General features: G+C 38.6%; 2 protein-coding genes and 2 long non-coding RNA genes across 6 annotated transcripts in view; 3 read left to right on the forward strand and 1 right to left on the reverse strand.

Moving 5' to 3' along the window:
• The window catches only part of LOC126624538 (thiosulfate/3-mercaptopyruvate sulfurtransferase 1, mitochondrial-like), a 104324-nt gene that overhangs the window by 61781 nt on the left and 21456 nt on the right, over nt 1-21087 (forward strand). The window lies entirely within an intron of this gene.
• LOC126624536 (L-ascorbate oxidase-like) overlaps nt 1-21087 on the reverse strand; it is a 101581-nt gene that overhangs the window by 49959 nt on the left and 30535 nt on the right. The gene's annotated exons all lie outside the window — the stretch shown is intronic.
• Nucleotides 93-4492, forward strand: LOC126624556 (uncharacterized). The gene is made up of 3 exons (XR_007624142.1): nt 93-232; nt 852-909; nt 1825-4492. It is a non-coding gene; the product is annotated as an uncharacterized LOC126624556 (long non-coding RNA).
• On the forward strand, nt 6600-8526 carry LOC126624555 (uncharacterized). Its single transcript, XR_007624141.1, has 3 exons — nt 6600-6739; nt 7359-7416; nt 8326-8526. It is a non-coding gene; the product is annotated as an uncharacterized LOC126624555 (long non-coding RNA).

Below are 21087 nucleotides of genomic sequence, written 5' to 3' on the forward strand. Positions count from 1 at the left end.
GAACACCCCTACGGGTGCTGCGACCCTTTTGTTTAAATTCTCCAAATTTTGAAATGTTTTCTTTCAATTACTAACACCTTTAGCATTCCTTTAGGACCTAGAACAAAGCCCAAGAGGTAATTGAGGCGTTGGAACAAGTTTGAAGGTCGAATTGGAAACACCCAAATTCTAGGGTTCTTCACGGTTTTGGTGAAATTGAAGCACTTCCAGGCCAAATTGGCCTTGGTCTCAGGTATGAAAGTTGTTCTACTCATTGAGATCTTCAAATCTGCAAATTTTGGTAATTTTTGGAAATAGTTGAATTTTCCGGCGAGCCGGGGGCGGCCAACCGCCACCCGCGGCGGCCCGCGCGGCGGCGCGTGGCCAATGGCCCGCCAATGTCATTATTAGCTTGTGATTAAGGTTCTAGGTTCTGTTTTGATAATTGATGGACGTAAATTGAATAATTGAACCTAAGTTGGTTACGATTCGTGGTTAGATGAAAATGTGAATTGACGATCCGACCGTTGGATCGTCATCAAAATTTGATACGTTGTAATACGTAATATTTGAGGATTATAGGAACTTACGGATTGGGAATCCGATTTACGGATCTTCTGGAATTGAAGTTGTAAGTTCATAAAATAGAATGTTAACCGTCACTTAGTTTTGGAAATTGACGAAGATCCGACCGTTGGATGGTAATGAAATTTTAGGATGTTGTCCTAGAGGTATATTGTGGACCTCTGGAAGTTACGGATTTGAAATCTGAATTGCAGATCATCCGGATCGAACTACGTAGTGACGTGTCTTATATAAGTTATGTATTCTATCGGCAGAATTTCTGAGGTTGGATTTGATTGTTGTTCTAGGCGCTAATCGTCATGACGCCTTGATGTACGGTGCTAGGGAGTTGTGGGCGAACTCCAGGTGAGTGGGCAGTTTTGTTTTCGTATTACCTATATACTATTGTTTTTCCCAGAAAAAAATGCTTTTATGCGAAATTATGTTTTGAATATGCCATGCATAGAATTATTTGAAAATCATGAATTGGTTTATGAACTATATGATTGAAATATGATGCATACATGTTGCATGGTGCTGTGGAGGCACAGGTAAGTCAGGTGAGTTCATTTATTCATTGAATTGTTGTTGTTGAGATGAGTTGAGCTCATAATCTGCACCCTAGGTGTTAGTGCTTATATTATTCACCACACCGCACGCTCGTCTTGGATCCAAGTAGGTGGATGTCGTACAGACCATGTGAGGGTTCCGACATGCTAGTCGTACAGATCACTAGGCGTGATTCCGACTAGTGGGTGACCTTAGTTATGCGCGCTGATGATATGATGAGAGAAGCACTAGAGCGTATTTTTACACCTTTCATCGTATAGACTACCTTACGTAGTTCCGAGTGATGTGCAGAGTAGGGCCGTATAGGTCACTGTGGTGACTCCGGCTTAGTGAGATATTGAGCTATTGAATTAATCGTATAGGACCAACTGCAGGGTCTCCGATTGATTCCTTATTTCACCTGATTTATATTTTGATTTATGGCATGACATGTTTTTCTTGAAAAATGTTAAAGATTTGGGATTCAAGCTTTGAGATTTCATATGGTTATATATATATATATATATATATATATATATATATATATATATATTTCTGAAAAGTGTTAAAGGTTTGAGATTTGAGCTTTTTGCTTATATATATGTTATATATATGCTATTTTCTGGGAAAGTATACAGGTTTTACGGTGAGGGGTTATAAATGTTTTAAATGAAAAGTCTTCGAAAAACTTTGTTTTACTGACCCACTCAATTTTGTTTTGCGCCCCTCCAGGTTCAAGTTAGCAGAGCTTTGGTGGCCACGAGGAATCCAACGGTGTTCTGACAGAATTCACAAAAGTAGGACTCACCCTCGGGTGTGTTATCTTAGTAATTGGAATTTTTTTTAAAGCTTCCGAACTGTGTAAATGGTTACGTCACTCTCACGTGACGGCCAGCACGCCCTCCTTCGGGACGGGGTGTGTCAGTTGGTATCAGAGCCTAGGTTGCAATTCTGGACATCTTGATAATTTCCTAGTGTCTTCTGTCAGAACTATACCACCTCGTAGCGAGCCACGTAGTTCGGATGAGCCTAATTTCCCTGATATAGTAGTTTGGGGGGAAACTATTGCCATTGTGATTCAGTCTATTATCTAAAGGGACCTTTTGAGACTGGTTATAAGTTAAATTTGAATCCCTTAGGGATATGAAGGACCTAAGGGAGCAGATTGATGGCTTAATCAATTGGGAAAAGGCGTTTCAGATTATGCAAGGTTAAGGGAATTTTCCTCCCGATAGGTAGGTCGAGATGATTACCTAGTTTTTGAGTGATGAATCTGCATTTTGATGGAGATAGGAATGTTATCCGACAATATCGGAAGGACAACTGTTTGGAAGTTGTTTAAAGAATTGTTTAAGAAAAGTTCATTCCCCCGGCATATTGTGATGGTAGTAAACAAGAAATTGCAAATGTGAGACGAGGAAAATGACGACGGATGAATATTATAGAAAGCTTACAGACTTGCCTTATTTCCATTCTGATGATGTTGTTAATTCGGTCGAGGTGTTATGTCGTTTTTGGCTGGATGATAAGAAGAAGTTGCGTTCTTTGGCGATCACTATCCATTGTACTTTTTACCAAGAGTTTACGGGATGCTGTTGGGCTTTGAAGACTTTGAGAATATGATCAGCGAGAGTAAAGAGGAATAAGAAAGGAATGAGAATCAGAATAAGACGATAAAGTTAAAGATTCGTCATATCAAAGACCTCGGAGGACTCAGAGCTTCAAAGGAAGTGAAATTAGAGCTAATTTTCCCAGCTTAAGTTTTACTGCCACTGGTCAGAGGCGAAGTGATAGATTTACTAGTGATCCCAGATTTCTGAGACAAGATGACTCTGGTAGAGGAAATGTATAATTGTGTCAAGCTAGATTGCTATGGGGAATCAGTTAATTTTTGTTGACCTGGATGACCAGAGGTTACTTTTGGGGGTAAGTAAAGTGGAGTGAGTTATGCCATTATTCCTGTTGAGAGAGCAAAGAAGATTGTTATCAAAAGGCTGCCAAGATATTGAGTTCATATGGTGCTAAATGATGTTGATCCTAATAGTATGGAAGATGTAAAGATGGTTAGACATTTTCTTGGTGTATTCCCAGATGCCTTACCTAGATTGCCGCCAGGCAGAGATGTGGGTTTTATTATTGAATTGTTTTTAGGTACAAATCCTATGTTAGAGATTGGTTCAGGTTGAGTTAAAAGTTCCATTCAACTTATTATATCACATTGGAAAAGCTCCGGGTTATTTGTGAGGAAGAAAATGGACATTAAGGCTAGGCATTGATATTATGTAATTGAATCGGGTAACGATTGAGAGCTGTTATCCATTGTTGTGTATTGATGATTATTTGATCAGCTCTGAGGCGCCTGGGTACTTTCTGAGATTGACTTGAGGTCTGAATGATATTAGTTGAAGATTAACAGTGGGGATGTTCATAAGACTGAATCCAGGACTCGTTATGGTCATTTCAAGTTGGGAGGCCATACGGAGTGACGAATGCACCTGCTACTTTTATGAGTTTGCTGAAGGAAGTATTCCAGTGATATCTGGACCGGGTTGTTATTGTTTGCCATTGACGAGATTGATAAGATTAGAGCAGTGCATGCTAGATATTTAAAGTTGGTGTTGCAAAGATTGAGGGAACGTTGATGTATGCTAAGTTTAGCAAATGCTAAAGTTGGATAAATTAATTATATCTACTTAAGGTATTCAAATGGATTCTTAAAAGAGTAGCAACGATTGAGAATTTGGAACAATTGCGAACTGTGACTGAGGTTCAGAGTTTTCTCGGATTAGCAGGATATTATCGATAGTTCGTCCAAGATTTTAATTATTGCTTCGCCCTTGGCGAGATTGATGAGAAAAGAGGTTAAGTTTGAGTGGGATAAAAAAAAAAATTGTGAGTAGAGCTTCAGCAAGTAAAGTATTCCCTCACTCATGCATCTGTTTTCACACTCCCAGACGATAGTGGTAATTATGTGGTCTATAATAATACTTCTTTGAATGTACTTGGATGCGTGTTGATGCAACATGGTAGGATGATTGCCTATGCTTCAGGGCCATTGGGATCTCATAAGATGAATTACCCTAATTATAATTTGGAATTAGCAGCTATCATCTTTGCTTTGAGAATTTGGAGACATTGTCTTTATGGGAAGAAAAGTGCATGATTGTTACAAATCAAAAGAGTACCCAATATCTGTTTATTCAGAGGTATCTTAATCTTAGGCAACAAAGGTGGAATGAGTTGCTTAGTGATTATGATTGTGTGACGAGGGTGGTCAAGCTAATGTTGTGGCTGATGCATTTAGTAGGAAGACCCCAGTGAGAATTAATGCTTGGTACGCTTGCTATGTTCATCTTCTTGTGGATTTGAAATCTACTGGAGTAAAGTTGAGTATCAAAAATCGAGAAGAAGCCTTACTTGCTAATTTCTAAGTTGGACCCATTTGGTAGATCGTACTCGATACTCGAGCGTTTGACGAAGAAATTCAAGAATTTATTTAAAGCAAGGAATAACGGGAAAAAGAAGGACCTTAGAGTTAGAGAATCAGATGGCAAGCCTATGCAAAAGAACAAAGTGTTTATGCCTAATGGTGTGGAATTAAAGAAAGCAATTTTGACGATGTACATTATTCCACTTCTACAATGCATCCCAAAAGTACTAAGATTTATCATACCATTCGTTCATGTACTATTGACGGGTATGAAAAGAGGAATGGCGAAGTATGTTAGTAGGCGTATCATCAGTCATCAGGTTAAAGCAGAAAGAAATAAGTCTTTTGGAATAATGTAGTCATTTCCCATTCCACGGTGGAAATGGGAGAATATTACTATGGATTTCGTGGACAAGCTTCCTCGTATACAAAATAGTTAGGTTGGAATTTGAATAATAATTGATCGGCTGGTGACGTCAACGTATGTTACTTCAGTATGAGAACACCAACCTTTCCAGACAAGCGCAACATTTATTTGTTTGTTTTATGGAAAAAGAGATTTGGGATCTGTTAAACTTCTTGGGTATGTTGGTCCCTTCAGTTTGTTCCCTAGAGTAACGCCATAAGGCCGTGTAAAGCTATGTCTTGTGTTTCGAAATTGTTAGAATTGGGGACGGATAGTATTCAAGGCCCTGAGTTAGTGGATGAGACTATTCGGAATATTCAAGTAATTAAGTCTAACCTGGAAGTGGGCCAGGATCGGCTGAAGAGCTTAGCAGACAAACATGCCACTGACCGGATGTATATGTAGGTGATCGAATGATTTTGAAATTATCACCTTGGAAAAGTATGATTCGTTTTAAAAAAGAAAAACAAGTAAGTCCTAGATACGTCAGACCATCTGTGATCATTGAACGAGTCAGTGAAGTTACGTACGGGCTGAGTTGCCTCCAGAGCCGATGAAAGGGCATGATATGTTTTATGTTTCGATACTTCGACATTAAACCTCATATCCTTCACGAGTGATACCTTCTCAACCTTTGGAAGTCAATATGGATTTGACGTATGATGAGGAGCCAGTGCCTATCTTGTATTAGAAAGATGATGTACTGAGAAATAAGACTATGAGTTTGGTGAAAGTTTATGGAGGAATCTTTCAGTGGAAGAAGCTACTTAGAAATCAAAGAATCGAATGAGAGAGATGTGTTTCGGGCTGTTTCATGGATATTGATGGATTGTAAAGATTGTGTAAATTTCGAGGACGAAATTTCTGTAAGGTGGGTAGATTGTGACAGCCCGTCCCTAATTTTAAGAATTTTTAAAGTTTTAATAAAGGATTTTACAAAAATGCCCTTTGAGGCACGCACATCATTCGAGGTTAATCGTTGTGTCGGGCCATCTAAGATTTGTTTTCTTGACATATCCTCGTAGTACTCGTCGTTACGGACGCGTGGGCGCAGACGGTTCGTGATTTGGAGTTATATCGAAGAAGTTATTAACGTTTGAAATTTGGAATTTTAAGGAATTATAATTTTAGTAAAATATAGAAATTCTTTTATTAAAATTTGGATGGCCCAGATTAAAGGATTTTGAAATGGATGGCTGGGATGAGAAAAATGAAAGTTTTGTGTGGGTGTGTGCGTGGGAAGAACCAGAAAACAGAAAAGAGGAAGAGAGATTGGGCAAAAACTGCCCAATCGGAGAAGAAGGAGAGAGAGCGAATCAGAGGCAGAGAGGGGAAGAAACTGACCAATCGGAACAGGGAAAGGAGGAAGGGAGAGAGGGTGAGAAGCGGAGGAAAAGAGGAAATGGGTTGGGGAGAACCCGTGGGTCGTTTCGACCCGGCGGTGCCCACGCCCAAATTCGATGGATTTCGTCCAAATTTCCGACGAATTGAGTCAAGGTACCACTCCTAATCATCATCTAGGCCTTCCCTCTTTACGTTTCACCCCAAGAATCATTGAATTTCGTTGTGATTTCGCGAAGAACACCCCTACGGGTGCCGCGACCCTTTTGTTTAAATTCTCCAAATTTTGAAATGTTTTCTTTCAATTACTAACACCTTTAGCATTCCTTTAGGACCTAGAACAAAGCCCAAGAGGTAATTGAGGCGTTGGAACAAGTTTGAAGGTCGAATTGGAAACACCCAAATTCTAGGGTTCTTCACGGTTTTGGTGAAATTGAAGCACTTCCAGGCCAAATTGGCCTTGGTCTCAGGTATGAAAGTTGTTCTACTCATTGAGATCTTCAAATCTGCAAATTTTGGTAATTTTTGGAAATAGTTGAATTTTCCGGCGAGCCGGGGGCGGCCAACCGCCACCCGCGGCGGCCCGCGCGGCGGCGCGTGGCCAATGGCCCGCCAATGTCATTATTAGCTTGTGATTAAGGTTCTAGGTTCTGTTTTGATAATTGATGGACGTAAATTGAATAATTGAACCTAAGTTGGTTACGATTCGTGGTTAGATGAAAATGTGAATTGACGATCCGACCGTTGGATCGTCATCAAACTTTGATACGTTGTAATACGTAATATTTGAGGATTATAGGAACTTACGGATTGGGAATCCGATTTACGGATCTTCTGGAATTGAAGTTGTAAGTTCATAAAATAGAATGTTAACCGTCACTTAGTTTTGGAAATTGACGAAGATCCGACCGTTGGATGGTAATGAAATTTTAGGATGTTGTCCTAGAGGTATATTGTGGACCTCTGGAAGTTACGGATTTGAAATCTGAATAGCAGATCATCCGGATCGAACTACGTAGTGACGTGTCTTATATAAGTTATGTATTCTATCGGCAGAATTTCTGAGGTTGGATTTGATTGTTGTTCTAGGCGCTAATCGTCATGACGCCTTGATGTACGGTGCTAGGGAGTTGTGGGCGAACTCCAGGTGAGTGGGCAGTTTTGTTTTCGTATTACCTATATACTATTGTTTTTCCCAGAAAAAAATGCTTTTATGCGAAATTATGTTTTGAATATGCCATGCATAGAATTATTTGAAAATCATGAATTGGTTTATGAACTATATGATTGAAATATGATGCATACATGTTGCATGGTGCTGTGGAGGCACAGGTAAGTCAGGTGAGTTCATTTATTCATTGAATTGTTGTTGTTGAGATGAGTTGAGCTCATAATCTGCACCCTAGGTGTTAGTGCTTATATTATTCACCACACCGCACGCTCGTCTTGGATCCAAGTAGGTGGATGTCGTACAGACCATGTGAGGGTTCCGACATGCTAGTCGTACAGATCACTAGGCGTGATTCCGACTAGTGGGTGACCTTAGTTATGCGCGCTGATGATATGATGAGAGAAGCACTAGAGCGTATTTTTACACCTTTCATCGTATAGACTACCTTACGTAGTTCCGAGTGATGTGCAGAGTAGGGCCGTATAGGTCACTGTGGTGACTCCGGCTTAGTGAGATATTGAGCTATTGAATTAATCGTATAGGACCAACTGCAGGGTCTCCGATTGATTCCTTATTTCACCTGATTTATATTTTGATTTATGGCATGACATGTTTTTCTTGAAAAATGTTAAAGATTTGGGATTCAAGCTTTGAGATTTCATATGGTTATATATCTATATATATATATATATATATATATATATATTTCTGAAAAGTGTTAAAGGTTTGAGATTTGAGCTTTTTGCTTATATATATGTTATATATATGCTATTTTCTGGGAAAGTATACAGGTTTTACGGTGAGGGGTTATAAATGTTTTAAATGAAAAGTCTTCGAAAAACTTTGTTTTACTGACCCACTCAATTTTGTTTTGCGCCCCTCCAGGTTCAAGTTAGCAGAGCTTTGGTGGCCACGAGGAATCCAACGGTGTTCTGACAGAATTCACAAAAGTAGGACTCACCCTCGGGTGTGTTATCTTAGTAATTGGAATTTTTTTTAAAGCTTCCGAACTGTGTAAATGGTTACGTCACTCTCACGTGACGGCCAGCACGCCCTCCTTCGGGACGGGGTGTGTCAAAAGTTGTAAAGTTTGTCATTACGAGCGTTTATATATTTTTTCTATATTTTTTTACACTTCTAAGTTAATTAAAAAACTATTAAAGACTTTAGGTAAGTGAAAATATACTTAAAATAAAAATGCGTTTTTATGTTTTGGATGTGACAAAATGGTATGTATATACTTATTTAGTATTATGTTTTTCATTTGATTATTTATTGGTTTAAAATATATTTTCCTTAATGGGTAACGGGTAACGGGTCGGGTCATATTACCTGTTAATATTATCGGGTCGATTTCGGGTCGGGTCATTTTACCCGTTTATTTTAACGGATGTTACACGACACGACCCGTTAAGATATCGGGTATGACACGAAAATGACACGAACACAAAAAACACGACACGAATACCAGGTCTTTTTCTTGGCAGTTTACACGCTTCCGTCATCTTTTTCTTCTTTCTTGGTTTTTTTGCCGAGACTGCCCTCCAGCTGGATCTCTAGAGCTTTCCTCTGGTTTCTATCACCCATCCAATCCATCTGACTCATCATTGCACTCACTATTCCGTCTCCCTCTCCCACGCCTCATTTACTCCCTCTAGCCTTTATGTACTCAGTCATGCACGGTTTACATATTTTAAATGTTTATATATATATATATATAAATTAATATAAAAAAGTCAGATATTTGAAGTAAATAAATAATTTTAAATCATGTTAGAAAAAACTCCTCATAAACCAATCAAAGCAACTGAATTCACATAATAAAATCGGTCTTTCAATTTCGATCTACATTCTATTTAATTTACATTAAAAATAGATAAAATAATATTTATAAACAACTAAAGAATCACATTATTGTCAGCCTATTGTAAGGCTAAGCTCACTCCATTCCCCTTAAAGTAAATAATATCATTTGTTAAAAAAAAAAATCATTTCACAACAAATTTAATCACATTATTATGCACATGCGAAAGATTTTTTTTATAACCGTCATTACACGCCTCTTAAGATGTTTTGAACATGTTTAAAAATAAAGAAAATAATATTTAATGAACAACTGATCGAATCATATTATTACTAGCATATTGTGAGGTATTAATTAAAATTTTTTAAAAAATGTACAAAAAGAAATAATTATTAAAAAAATAATGTTAAAATGACGAAAAAATTTCTGCATTATTTTGGATTGCTTTTAAAAATTCTTGTTCTGAAGGTATTTTTATCCAAAAGGTTTTTTATGAAGCTTGTGACTTTAAAAGAGATTGTTGATTTTATATATAAAAATAATTTCAAGTGAGAAATAAGAACTGCCACAATGTTGGTGAAACAGTGTCAAGCATCTTCATTGGACGGAGGACTACGCGTGTTGGGTTGGATCGCCAAAGTGGCTGGAAAAATTTATAAGAAAAATTAACGAAAAGTTCAAAAAAATTTCCCTTTTAACGAAAAGTTCTTTTTAAAAGGTATGGTAAATAGTGACAGGTAAAGGTAAAATTGTGTTTTTTTCGTTAAAAGTGAACAATACCGAGAGTGTTTTATTAAAACTCCCAAATTTATAACCAAGCGGACATGTTTTTTTCTCTGATGTTCAACTGCAAGTAGAAATTCTGTTAGTTTAAAGGATTTTAAGGATTAAGTGCCTTTTTTTAAAAGAGGATTAGCTTGGATGGGATAACTAAGCATTTTTAAAAGAGAAGTCAAAATGTTCATATCAACGATAACAGTAAAAAAAGATGATATTAGTGTCAGCAACTTCAATTTTTTTTAACAAACGATATTATTGAAAATGTCTCACAATGAGCTAACAATAATGTGGTTTAAACTTTTATTTTTACATTTTGTCCTAAATTCTTATTACAATCATGAAAAGTAAATAATGTAATAAATAGTGATTTAAATTTGACAAATCGGATGGAGAACAAAAATTTTAAAAAAAATCAAAGTACCATAGAAGCTTTCAAATTTAAATTTTATGTTTGAAATTTGAAATCTCCTTTAGAAATGAACAAATCAGTTGTTTTTTTTTATAGATTTCTTTATAGATAATGTTGGCGGTATTAGAAAATTTTATTAACAAGAAAAAATATATATACTTAATCTCATGCACATAAACCTTAACCCTTAATTTGGCCCAATATATTATTAAAGAATTCCCACTTGGTTTGGTCCCGTATAATTTTATTTTCCCTGCTAGCAAGATTATGAATTCCAACTATCTTTAGTTTTGTTGGAATAATTTCCCAAGTCATAATACAAAATTAAGAATACCAACTATGCTTTTGTTTTTTTTCGGCTAAAAAAAGTAAAATTCAAAAATCAAAAAATCAAAATCAAAGAAAATGACAGGAAAGAGCAACAACTTGTATATGTATAGTTTATATGAAAGTAAATTAGGTCATCTCCAACCGAACCGGTCAGAAGGTTATATGGGTAAAAATAACTCGAAATGACACGAAAATCGTTTCCTATCATCTTTAAAAGAAAATGATAGGAATCTTCAGCAGTTCCCAACACCAACCTTCTCCCAAATTTCATTGAATAATTTCAACCTGCTTCATAATTTTTTAGGCAAACTAATGAAAGAGGCTTGAAAACTTTGAGTTTTAACGATAAAGACAAAATAAAAGGTAAAGTGAATAGTACAAAGATTGATTTTTTAAGTGTAAAAATATGGTTTTTCTTTAAAGTGAACAGTATCGGGAGCTTTTCATTAAAGTTTCCTAATTTTTTCTTATAGATGAAATTTCCTTGATAAGATTAGCAAGATGGATCTCATCTTTCATGGGTTTCGTGAATTTTGAGAGGGTGAAGCTTTGAGAGAAAGGAGAGGAGGTGGTTGGTGGAGATGCGGCAGCAATGCTGGTAGTGAGAGAGAAGATGGATGTTTGGATACTAGTACAAGATATGAAATTGTGTGTTTGGTTAGAGAGATAGTAAGAGCTGGGAGAAGATTTTATTTGATAGGTGTTTTAAATTTAGTAATCCAAATAAAATGGTCAGCAACTACGGTACTCTCTGTTGAGTACTCAAGCATTGTCCTTAATTATTCATTTTACTTTACATCTCACTCCTCCTTAGGTAGTAACTAATTAGTAGGTACCATTATTTGGTAATGTCATGTGATAATAAAAAAATGCATTTTCACTCGCATTAACTTAGATGTATGCTATCATATACCTTATGTGTCTCATCTCTTAGCTATAGACTACAGTTAACATCTTTATTAAATGTTTTTTTATAATTTTTTGTTCAAAAAATGTTTATTTTATTTTATTTCTTAACAGTGATTAAAATATAGATTAAATAAAGTGAATTGTTATTGGCACTTCAAAAATTTGATTTGCTACTCCAAACATTCTATAATTAGAAAAAAAAATACAGGAATGTAGAATGAGATTTTTAAAATGCTAATAACAAATTCCTAAATTTTGAAATAATTTTTAACCGTACGATATACGATGAACGATTATTTACGAAATTCTTAGGATCTCCAGAAAAATGAGGGCGAGAATCCTTTCCAAGGTAGTACTAGACTTAGGGGTGGAAAAAATTCCTGAAAATTCTGAACCGAACTGAAAAAATCCCGATCCCAAACCGAAATTCCCGAAATTTTCGAGATGCTATCCCGAACTGATCCCAAAATTTTGGTACGGGATTCGGGATTGGCTTCTCAATATTTCGGAAATCCCATACCGAACCAAAAATATATAATATTAATTGTTATATATATTATATATATTATTCTTCTATAATTGATGCTAGTAGTTTCTAATTCATGCTCCACAACCTAGAATGCCCTACACCTTGCATATTTTTCATGTTCTGTTTGATATTCATTTGGATTTTATTATTGATGTTGGCATGACTGATGATTTCAGAAGACTTGATTTTTTTTGTCTCTCAACAGATTGCAAAAAGGGTTTAATTAATTTGAATTTTGACTCTGATAAAAACAGTCAGGCATGCCAATTTTAGATTAAATGGTAGTGTGAATGAAATGACATTCCTAGTTCATGAATGTGTTCTTGAATTATATATTTGAACAACAATTCATAATTTCATATTTCAATTTGGGATTTCCGATTTATCCCGAAATCCCAAAAACATTTCGAGATTCCTGAAATTTGATATTCCCGAAAATTTGGTTTGAGATTGGTCTTCAAATTACCATCCTGAAAATTTTCGGTATGAAATTCAGGATACTAGTTTCAATATGATATCTTATACCGAACCACCCCTAGGCTATAACTTCTCGATGCGGTGGTGGGAATTGACATTTCCGTGAGTGGGTAGAGAGAGAGATGACGAGACATGGAAAAGAGAGAAGGGAGGATAGAATTTTCACCATAGCTGTTGCTGCTGAACTAAAACAGTGCAGCTCTCTGCACAAAGCCTCAATAAGGAGAGGTTTTTCAACAGGTGCACGCGGCAATGTGCATGTATGATTTCCTTCTTGTCTTTTCGTTTGTGCCTTTCCCGCTCATTATTTGTCATGTGAATATTTGCTTCCCCAGAAAAAAAAAAAAAAATTTATTGTGTTTGAAAGCTAACTATTTTCCTTTCACTATACCCTTTAGACCATTTCTCTTTGAGTTAAAATTTAAAATTTTTAGTCCGCAAAATTTAAGTTTTAATTTAGAAACAATTTTTTTACTTTAACCTTTCTTAGTTAAAATTTAAATTTTATATTATTAAAAAATAAATTTAAGCTAATTTTTTTCTTAAAGTAACATTTTTAAAAGAAAAAAATTATGTAAACTATCATAATTTAATTTTATGAACATTTTAACCTAAAAATATTTAGATTCCAACAAATATTGAAAAATTATTAACCGATACCATGAAACTCGTGAAACACTATAAAAGAAATGAAACACATAAAATAATTTTTTTTAATTACTTTAGCCGTTGAATTTAAATTTGAACAGTTATATTGTTTTTTGCCATTGGATTTCATCAAATTAGATCTTAACTGTTAGATTCAATAAATTTATAAATGTAAACAACAACAACAAAGCCTTTTCCCACTAAGTGGGGTCGGCTATATGAATCCTAGAACGCCATTGCGCTCGATTTTGTGTCATGTCCTCCGTTAGATCCAAGTACTCTACGTCTTTTCTTAGAGTCTCTTCCAAAGTTTTCCTAGGTCTTCCTCTACCCCTTCGGCCCTGAACCTCTGTCCCGTAGTCACATCTTCGAACCGGAGCGTCAGACGGCCTTCTTTGCACATGTCCAAATCACCGGAGCCGATTTTCTCTCATCTTTCCTACAATTTCGGCTACTCCTACTTTACCTCGGATATCCTCATTCCCAATCTTATCCTTTCTCATGTGCCCACACATCCCACGAAGCATCCTCATCTCCGCTACACCCATTTTGTGTACGTGTTGATGCTTCACCACCCAACATTCTGTGCCATACAACATCGCTGGCCTTATTGCCGTCCTATAAAATTTTCCCTTGAGCTTCAGTGGCCTACGACGGTCACACAACACGCCGGATGCACTCTTTCCATCCAGCTCGTATTCTATGGTTGAGATCTCCATCTAATTCTCCGTTCTCTTGCAAGATAGATCCTAGGTAGCGAAAACGGTCGCTTTTTGTGATCTTCGCTAGATTGCTCCGGTCATTAGTGTGGATAAGTATATAAATGGATACAGATAGGAAAGCAAACACAAGATGTACGTGGTTCACCCAGATTGGCTACGTCCACGGAATAGAAGAGTTCTCATTAATTGTGAAGGGTTTACACAAGTACATAGGTTCAAGCTCTCCTTTAGTGAGTACAAGTGAATGATTTAGTACAAATGACATTAGGAAATATTGTGGGAGAATGATCTCGTAATCACGAAACTTCTAAGTATCGGAGTGTGGTGTCGTCTTGACTTGCCTTATCTGTCTCATAGGTAGATGTGGCATCTTCTCTGGAAGTACTCTTCCTCCATCCAGGGGTGGTATCTTTAACTGGTGGAGATGCACAAGGTAATGTATCAATTTCACTTGAAGCTTACTTGTAGTTTCAGGCTTGGTCAAGCGCGATACAAACCATGTAGTAGGAGTCCCCCAAGTCGCCGAGCTAGGGGGTCTGCTGAAAGAGGTGACAGACAAGGTAAGCAATCAGAGCTCCGACTGATTGTTCACCTTCTCCCCATCTTGCAGCAGCATGAAGGATAAAGAGAAGAAAAATGAGAAGAGATGATATGAGATACTTTTGCTTTTGAAGAAGTAACGTTCCACAGGCTTATTCTTGAACTGAGCTGGAGGGTTTTTTGGTTTCCTCCAGAGTATAAGGCCGACTGAAGAATTTGAGGGTCAAAACAAGTCCATCAAATCTAGAGTACGTTCCACCCTGCTGATATGGGATACTTTTGCTTTTGACAGAGTAATGGATGTATCGGCACGTGTGCTGTTACGCTTGTCTCCACATGCTTCCTTGTATCCTTCGCACTTGCCCTATCTGTTCCTCAAGCAGATGCGGAATCTTCCCTGGAAACATAAGATGTTGAAGATGAGTACTCGAGAGCAATGCCAGGTAAGTAATCAGGTAAGGGGTTCCAGGCAGTCAGTTCCTGGCTGGAAGCTTGATTCCAAGTGCTGACTGATTGCTCTCTTTCTCCTTGTCTTGCAGGTAAAAACAAGGCCAAAAGAAAAGACAGGGAAAAAGCATGATATGGGATACTCTTGCTTTTAACCCTGATGATATGAGATATTCTTGCTCTAGTATAGCTTGTTTGCAGAGGTATTATCGGGGGGAAAGAAAGCTGAATATTTCGAAAGGCTTCGTTGGGAGTGCCCTCTCAGATATGATGAAGGGTTGAGCATTTTTGCAAGTCTGCCTGTCCGTTGGGGATGGAGGTCGACATATATAGGAGTCTCCCTAACAACAAGTAGTAATGCTATTCCTTTACCCTGCTTGGTCATAGCACAGTAGTGGGAGCTGCCAGTTTCACATGTTTTAACTCTGTCAGAGCACTTTGAAAAAGTGGTCTGTGGTATATGGCTCTCGAGATTCGAAGAACGATGCCTCTTCGATTTTTGAGAAAGCAATCATGCTGGGGGTCTGACTCTCGAGATTCGGAGAGCAGTGTCTCTTCGATTTTTGAGGAAGTAATCATGTTGGGAGTCTGGCTCTCGAGATTCGGAGGGCGGTGCCTCTTCGATTTTGGAGCAAGCAATCTTGTTGGGAGTGTTGTCTCGAATGTGAGTAAAGGTTGGGCATGTTTGCTAGTCTACCTTGCCACGAAGCACAAAGGTTGACACACAGGGACTTTCCAATTATCCAGCAATGGTACTGTTCCTTTACCCTCTCTTCGATTTTGAGAAAGTAGTCATGTTGGGAGTCTGGCTCTTTAGATTCAGAGGACGGTGCCTCTTCGATTTTGGAGCAAGCAATCTTGTTGGGAGTGTTTTCTCGAATGTGAGTAAAGGTTGGGCATGTTTGCTAGTCTACCTTGCCACGAAGCACAGAGGTTGACACACAGGGACTTTCCAATTATCCAGCAGTGGTACTGTTCCTTTACCCTTGTGGGTAATAATATGGTAACTAGACCTTCAAAATTTATGTGTCTAAACTTTGTTAGTGCTGTTTCTTTGCTATTCTTTTACCTTTCTTGGTCAGAGCGATGTAGTGGGAGCTGCAAGCTTCACGTGCTCAACTTTGGCAGAGAACTTTGGCAAAGTTATCTGTGGTACCCATGAGTTATTGTTGCGTGTGGGAAGTGAGTGATTGAACAGTAAGATTCATGTGCTTTCTACTTCACCAGAAGTCTTCGACAGAATGCCCATAATTTCTGCAAAGCTGAGTGTGTGTGTGACAGGTGCTGACAAGGCTAGAAAAGTAGGTGCCTCTTTGATTTCTGAGATCGGCCCTCGTGGTCTATGAGCAGCCCAGCTTTTGAGAAAGCGAGCGCCTCTTCGATTGATTCGGAGAACGATGCCTCATCGATTTTTGAGAAAGCAATCATGCTGGGGGTCTGGCTCTCGAGATTCGGGGAGCAGTGTCTCTTCGATTTTTGAGAAAGTAATCATGTTGGGAGTCTGGCTCTCGAGATTCGGAGAGCGGTGCCTCTTTGATTTTGGAGCAAGCAATCTTGTTGGGAGTGTTTTCTCGAATGTGAGTAAAGGTTGGGCATGTTTGCTAGTCTACCTTGCCACGAAGCACAGAGGTTGACACACAGGGACTTTCCAATTATCCAGCAATGGTACTGTTCCTTTACCCTCTCTTCGATTTTTAAGAAAATAGTCATGTTGGGAGTCTGGCTCTTTAGATTCGGAGGACGGTGCATCTTCGATTTTGGAGCAAGCAATCTTATTGGGAGTGTTTTCTCGAATGTGAGTAAAGGTTGGGCATGTTTGCTAGTCTACCTTGCCACGAAGCACAGAGGTTGACACACAGGGACTTTCCAATTATCCAGCAGTGGTACTGTTCCTTTACCCTTGTGGGTAATAATATGGTAGCTAGACCTTCAAAATTTATGGGTCTAAACTTTGTTAGTGCTGTTTCTTTGCTATTCTTTTACCCTTCTTGGTCAGAGCGATGTAGTGGGAGCTGCAAGCTTCACGTGCTCAACTTTGGCAGAGAACTTTGGCAAAGTTATCTGTGGTACCCATGAGCTATTGTTGCGTGTGGGAAATGGGTGATTGAACAGTAAGATTCATGTGTTTTCTACTTCCCCAGAAGTCTTTGACAGAATGCCCATAATTTCCGCAAAGCTGAGTGTGCGTGTGACAGGTGCTGACAAGGTTGGAAAAGTAGGTGCCTCTTCGATTTCTGAGATCGGCCCTCGTGGTCTCTGGGGAGCCCAGCTTTTGAGAAAGCGAGCGCCTCTTCGATTTCTGAGATCGGCCTTCGTGGTCTTTGAGCAACCCAACTTTTGAGAAAGCAAACACCTCTTCGATTTCTGAGATCAACCCTCGTGATCTCTAAGTAGCCCAACTTTTGAGAAAGCAAACGCCTCTTCGATTTCTGAGTAGGCGCCTCTTCGATTTCTGAAGCTCCGTCGAGTGCAGATTTTTATAGGGGCTGGCATTAAGTTCCAAAGCACACTTGAATCTCCACCAGTAGAAGCTTCATTCTTGCACTTCTAAGATCTTGATTTGTCCGACCTCTTCTCTCTTCAACACCTTTGAAAATGTCTGGCCCCTCCGACCGTCGTTTTGACTTGAACCTTGTTGAAGAGGCAGCCCCACCTTCTCCAGACAACATATGGCGCCCATCCTTCGTCTCCCCTACTGGTCCTCTTACCGTTGGGGATTCCGTGATGAAGAATGATATGACCGCTGCGGTGGTGGCCAGGAACCTTCTCACTCCCAAAGATAACAGACTACTTTCCAAACGGTCTGATGAGTTAGCTGTTAAGGATTCGCTGGCTCTCAGTGTTCAGTGTGCAGGTTCTGTGTCTAATATGGCCCAACGCCTATTTGCTCGAACCCGCCAAGTTGAATCATTGGCGGCTGAAGTGATGAGTCTCAAACAGGAGATTAGAGGGCTCAAGCATGAGAATAAACAGTTGCACCGGCTCGCACATGACTATGCTACAAACATGAAGAGGAAGCTTGACCAGATGAAGGAAACTGATGGTCAGGTTTTACTTGATCATCAGAGATTTGTGGGTTTGTTCCAAAGGCATTTATTGCCTTCGTCTTCTGGGGCTGTACCGCGTAATGAAGCTCCAAATGATCAACCTCTGATGCCTCCTCCTTCTAGGGTTCTGTCCAGTACTGAGGCTCCAAATGATCCCCCTCCGGTGCCTTCTCTTTCTGGGGCTCTACCGACTGCTGAGACTTCTCCTAAGCAACCTTTGTGAAGGCTCCCTCTTGTGTGTTTATTTTGACTCATGTATATGTACATATTTGTAGCTTATCGGGAATATCAATAAATAAGCTTTCCTTCATTTCAACGTATTGTGTTAAATACACCAAAGCCTTCTTCGCTAAGTTCTTTGAATTTTCTTTTGTTGAAGCTTGTATGTTGAAGCTTTCTGAGTGGAGCATGTAGGTTGGGGTAGTGTTCCCTTAATTTCCCGAGTGAGGAAAACTTCTCGGTTGGAGACTTGGAAAATCCAAGTCACTGAGTGGGATCGGCTATATGAATCTTAGAACGCCATTGTGCTCGATCCTGTGTCATGTCCTTCGTTAGATCCAAGTACTCTAAGTCTTTTCTTAGAGTCTCTTCCAAAGTTTTCCTAGGTCTTCCTCTACCCCTTCGGCCCTGAACCTCTGTCCCATAGTCGCATCTTCTAATCGGAGCGTCAGTAGGCCTTCTTTGCACATGTCCAAACCACCGTAACCGATTTTCTCTCATCTTTCCTTCAATTTCGGCTACTCCTACTTTACCCCGGATATCCTCATTCCTAATCTTATCCTTTCTCGTGTGCCCACACATCCAACGAAGCATCCTCATCTCCGCTACACCCATTTTGTGTACGTGTTGATGTTTCACCGCCCAACATTCTGTGCCATACAGCATCGCCGGCCTTATTGCCGTCCTATAAAATTTTCCCTTGAGCTTCAGTGGCATACGGCGGTCACACAACACGCCGGATGCACTCTTCCACTTCATCCATCCAGCTTGTATTCTATGGTTGAGATCTCCATCTAATTCTCCGTTCTTTTGCAAGATAGATCCTAGGTAACGAAAACGGTCGCTCTTTGGTATTTCTTGATCTCCGATCCTCACCCCTAACTCGTTTTGGCCTCCATTTGCACTGAACTTGCACTCCATATATTCTGTCTTTGATCGGCTTAGGCGAAGACCTTTAGATTCCAACACTTCTCTCCAAAGGTTAAGCTTTGCATTTACCCCTTCCTGAGTTTCATCTATCAACACTATATCGTCTGCGAAAAGCATACACCAAGGAATATCATCTTGAATATGTCCTGTTAACTCATCCATTACCAACGCAAAAAGGTAAGGACTTAAGGATGAGCCTTGATGTAATCCTACAGTTATGGGAAAGCTTTCGGTTTGTCCTTCATGAGTTCTTACGGCAGTCTTTGCTCCTTCATACATATCCTTTGAAGGAGCAAAGACTGCCGTAAGAACTCATGAAGGACAAACCGAAAGCTTTCCCATAACTGTAGGATTACATCAAGGCTCATCCTTAAGTCCTTACCTTTTTGCGTTGGTAATGGATGAGTTAACAGGACATATTCAAGATGATATTCCTTGGTGTATGCTTTTCGCAGACGATATAGTGTTGATAGATGAAACTCAGGAAGGGGTAAATGCAAAGCTTAACCTTTGGAGAGAAGTGTTGGAATCTAAAGGTCTTCGCCTAAGCCGATCAAAGACAGAATAAATTTATAAATGTAAAACTAAAAAAAATATACATATATAATGGGTCAACCCTACTCAAGCAAAATCCTAAACTAAATTTGATCCAAAAATAAGGTTTGAGTTTTAACTCATATTTACCCCAATGATTGAAGCAAATTGGAATATGTTTAGGATCTAAAATTTAAGTTTTATTCTAAAAGTTAGAGTAAGTCTAATAGATCCAATTACTATTTCCTTGATTCGAAAGATTAAAACAAACATATTATTAATTGAAAAAAAAAAATGGCAGACTCGTTCGAGTTATGAATTCCTATGAAAATTCAATCGTCATCGTCCACATCGAGTCACATTCAGGTAATCCTTCGAACATGCTTGTTCGAGTTATGAATTCCTATCGATTTCACGATTGATTCATCTTCCTCCGTCCTCTTCATCTCCACGGCCTGTGTCTCCACTTCCCACCTCTTCTCCAACTACTTCACAGAATTCATCGCCCTCGTCCTCTTCATCTCCACATCCTCTCCCCCAACCCCAACCCCCTGCCATGGCTCAAATTTCCTGTTAGCGCCAGGCTCCACAGCGTAGTCGGAGTTCTTGGGATCGGTTTTGATGATGATTTTGGCGGAGAGGTCGCTGCAATTGGTGTAAAATTTGAACACCACGATTCTCTCAGATTAGGCTTCGTCGGAGACTTGAATTGAATTGGATGCTTTTGCACATGAAATTTGCAGATCAACCATGGGTCTGAGGTCTGGGTGAGGAAGACGAAGTGCCTAAGTTTTTTTGTTTTTTTCAATTACCAATATATTTGGTGTACTCAATAAAAAAAAAAACCAATATATTTGTTTTAATTTTAAAAATTAAAAAATATATATTGAAAGTCAAATAATTTAAGTTCGATTCTTAACAAACGAGAATTTAAGCTATATTATCACTAGTCTATTATGAGGTTAAGTTCACCGTCTTTTCTCTAGTTTAGTTAATATCGTTTATTCAAAGAACAAAACTGGTAAAGGAAAATTATAAATTTTCAAACACAATTCCATAAATATTTAGTTTTAAAGAAAGTAGCCACTCAGTATTATGGTTTGGTAGTATTCCTTTTTACTTGGAAGTGAGAGGTCTTAGGTTCGAATCTCGTGGATGACGAATTTGATACCAAATTAGACTGTCATTTGTGTGGCTTAGCCGAACTTTCTCTCCTCTTAAAAAAAAAATTGAAAGTAATGTCCACGTGTCAAATAATGAGTGGGGAATGTTAAAAGGAGGCAAGAGGGTGAGGGGAAGGTGGCTATATATACAGGGCATTG

The sequence above is a fragment of the Malus sylvestris genome, chromosome 5, assembly GCF_916048215.2.
Source record: "Malus sylvestris chromosome 5, drMalSylv7.2, whole genome shotgun sequence".
NCBI lineage: Eukaryota > Viridiplantae > Streptophyta > Magnoliopsida > Rosales > Rosaceae > Malus > Malus sylvestris.